The sequence below is a fragment of the Mobula hypostoma genome, chromosome 30, assembly GCF_963921235.1.
Source record: "Mobula hypostoma chromosome 30, sMobHyp1.1, whole genome shotgun sequence".
In the NCBI taxonomy this organism is placed as follows: Eukaryota; Metazoa; Chordata; class Chondrichthyes; order Myliobatiformes; family Myliobatidae; genus Mobula; species Mobula hypostoma.
In genome coordinates, this window is record NC_086126.1 from 4,338,684 (window position 1) to 4,342,458 (window position 3,775).

Sequence of the window (3,775 nt, forward strand, 5' to 3'; positions counted from 1 at the left end):
CTGATGTTAAATGGAAGCCTCTTCTCCAGGCTGCATCCCAGAGAACCTCTCCAAAGCCTCCGCAGGGTCCCCAGATCTGTGCACACAAAAATTTTATTAACGTTTTCATCTCTGGAAGTGTAGAATTGATAAAGACGAGATTCTGCAGATGCTGGAAATCTGGAGTAACATGCGCAAAACGCCAGAGGAACTCAGCAGGTCAGGCAGAGTCTGCGGAGGGGAATAAACAGGCGATGTTTCGGGCCAAGACCCTTCGGTGAAAATGTTATTAAGCTACACTCGGGGGCCACTTTATTAGGTACAGGAGTGGAACCCAGTGTGGTTTGCTGCTGTTGTAGCCCGTCCACCTCAAGGTTCGACGTGTTGTGTGTTCAGAGATGCTCTTCTGCACACCGCTGTTGTAACATTGAGTTACTGTCGCCTTCCTGTCAGCTTGAATCAGTCTGGCCATTCTCCTCTGACCTCTCTCATCAACAAGGCATTTTCACCCCCAGAACGGCCACTCACCGGATGTTTTTTTATTTTTCACACCATTTTCTACAAACTCTAGAGACGGTTGTATGTGAAAATCCCAGGAGGTCAGCAGTTTCTGAGATACTCAAGCCACCCCATCTGGCACCAACTACCATTCCACGGTCAAAGTCACTGAGGTCACATTTCTTCCCCCATTCTGATGTTTGGTCTGAACGACAACTGGACCTCGTGACCGTGTCCGCATGCTTTTATACATTGAGTTGCTGCCATGTGATTGGCTGATTAGATACTTGCGTTAATGAGCAGATATACCTAATAAAGTGGCCACTGAGTGTATCACAAAGCTAAATGGAAAATTTTGTCAAAGACACTAGCGTCATGTGCTAAATTTAATATCAGTCTGCCTTTTGCGAAAAAGTGACACTGTCGCCCCATCTGTTTCACCCTTTTCGGGTCCGGACAGACTTTATTTCTGATGAAAAATCAGTGCTCCAGGTGAGGCTCGAACTCACAACCTCGGCATCGCTCGCTGCCTGCACTGCTGTATAAGTACCGCGCGCTAACCGATTGCGCCACTGGAGCCCACAGCTTCCAGACCCTTCCTGTTTCCTCCAGATCCAACAGCGGGGCCGAACATCCTCCCTTAGAGATTTGATTTGAAGGATCTGAAAACTGGAGCTTATAAACACAGGAGGTTCTGCAGATGCTGGAAATCCAGAGCAACACACACACACAAGATGCTGGAGGGAACTCGGTAGGTCAGGCAGCGTCTGTGGAGGGGAATAAACTGCCGATGTTTTAAATGTACCCAGAGACTTGGCCTCCACAGCCGCCTGTGGCAATGAATTCCACAGATTCACCACCCTCTGGCTAAAGAAATTCCTCCTCATCTCTGTTCTCAAGCAGGGAGTCCCAACCTTTTTTTATTCTGCGGACCAATGCCATTAAGCAAGGGGTCCCTGGGCTCCAGGTTGTGGCGTGCTTTTGTTCTGAGGCTCATCCATCCCAGACACTCCCGCTACGGGAAGCATGTAACCAGGCGAAGGCAGGAAAATGGATCATTAACAAAGGCGGTGGAAAGGCGGAGTGGGCTAAATATAATGACATTAGTGCAAGCTGAGGGAGATGCTCTCTGAGGTCGTGCCCGGGCTTTTCAGCCGGGTTTCAGAACCTGACGGCGGCGGGGAAAGAGGCTGTTTGGGAACCTCGAGGTGTGAAGGTCTTCAGGTTCCAGTTCCTCCTGCCTGAGAAGAGGGGACGGCCGGGATGGGGGGTCCCTGAGGATGGACGTCACCTTCCTGAGACATCGGCCCTCGTGGATGTTCCTTGACGGCGGGGAGAGCCGTACGTGGGACAGAACTGGCTGTCCCGCCGCTCTCTGTAGCACCGAGAGTTCCCCGTGCTTTGGAGGCCCCACACCAGCCCGCGATGGAACGAGGCAGAATAGTTTCCGCCGTACGTAGAACATAGAGAACCTACAGCTCAATACAGGCCCTTCGGCCCACAATGCTGTGCTGAACATGGACTTACTTTAGAAATTACCTAGGGTTACACATATCAAAGTTATATCCAGGAGTGTCTTAAAAGACCCTATTGTTTTCGCCTCCACCACCATTGCCGGCAGCCCATTCCACACACTCACCACTCTCTGCGTTAAAAAAAAAACTTACCCCTGACATCCCCTCTGTACTAAGCACCCTAAAACTGTGTCCTCTCCTGATAGCCATCTCAGCCCTGAGAAAAAGCCTCTGACTGTCCACACGATCAATGACTCTCATCATCTTATACACCTCTATCAGGTCACCTCTCATCCTCCGTCGCTCCAAGGAGAAAAGACCAAGTTCACTCAACCTATTCTCATAAGGCATGCTCCCCAATCCAGGCAACATCCTCGTAAATCTCCTCTGCACCCTGTCTATGGTTTCCACGTCCTTCCTGTAATGAGGTGACCAGATCTGAGCACAGTACTCCAAGTGGGGTCTGACCAGGGTCCTATATAGCTGCAACATTACCTCTCAGCTCTTAAACTCAGTCCCACGATTGATGAAGGCCAATGCACCGTATGCCTTCTTAACCACAGAGACAACCTGCACAGCAGCGTTGAGTGTCCTATGGACTCAGACCCCAAGATCCCTCTGATCTTCCACACTGCCCAGAGTCCTTACCATTGATGCTGTATTCTGCCATCGTACATCTGTAGAAATTTTCAAGAATCTTTACAACATTGGACCCAAGATAAATCCTTTGAGATGGTGGCACCCAGGAACCTGACGCTGCTCACGCTTTCCACCGATGTCACCAAGAATAAAATAAACTAACTGGGCCCAGAACACACAATCTCTTACGACTCAACCAGACTTTATTTTATCTGTGCACAAGGAGAAGAGGGTGGCCCCTGTCTCCCTGAGTCGGGGCACGAGACTGCTATTTCTATATAGAGTTCATGTATTATGGATATTGGCCACATGGTAAGTTGTGTAATCTCGAACTCTGCATTGGCCAACTGCAGGTTTTCAATGGACTCGGGGCCTCAAGCCGCGGGGTCGCCTGCTTCACCTGCCGCTGGGGGAGAGGTGTCCGAGCCAGTTGTGGTCGACTGAAGATTTCAAGTGGACTGAGGGGTCTGGACTGTATATCTGTCTGGCTGTGTTTTTACTCATATTCCATATGTGCTTGTTTATGTGAAGACTGGGCCTCAAAACCACGGAGTCACCTGGTAAGCGTCAGGACCTGGTTGACAGATGATCTCGGTGGCCTGGGGAGTCCGGACTACATATATGTATATTCAGCATGGTTGTATTTTACTGGTATTCTATACAGGTTTGTTGTCTTGTACATGCGAGTACTGTCCTTCAAGCTGTGTTGTCACCAGGGAACTCTTCTGTTCCGTGATTGTGATCTTGTGTGTGCTTTGTGCTGTGTGTTACTGTTGGTATTGCGTTTTGCACCTTGACCCCAGAGTAACCCTATCTCATTTGGCTGTATTCAGGAGTATCTGTGAATAGCTGAATGACAATTAAACTTGAGTCAACTTGAAGGACAAATCGCCATTCACGTTACAGGTGTTAAAAGTCAATAGAAACAAGCCGACAGCCGATGATACAGGTGTTGAAAGTCAATAGAAACTACAAGCTGACAGCCGATGATACTTTGAAGTTAGTCCTCAGTCGCTGGGTGGATTTCACATCCTTCAGTTATTCTTATCTCGTCTGCCTCTGGCGCCCCCTACTGTGTAAAGGGAAGCTGTGTTCTTCTAGGCTGATTACACAGTCATTCTCATCTATCTTGTCCACAGTGGGCA

At 49.1% G+C, this 3,775-nt stretch overlaps 1 non-coding gene across 1 annotated transcript; it reads right to left on the reverse strand.

The window, feature by feature from the left end:
• Positions 1–961: 961 nt before the first annotated feature.
• On the reverse strand, positions 962–1,056 carry trnai-uau (transfer RNA isoleucine (anticodon UAU)). Its single transcript has 2 exons — positions 1,019–1,056; positions 962–997 (listed from the first exon to the last, which is right to left on the reverse strand). It is a non-coding gene; the product is annotated as a tRNA-Ile (tRNA).
• Positions 1,057–3,775: the final 2,719 nt, after the last annotated feature.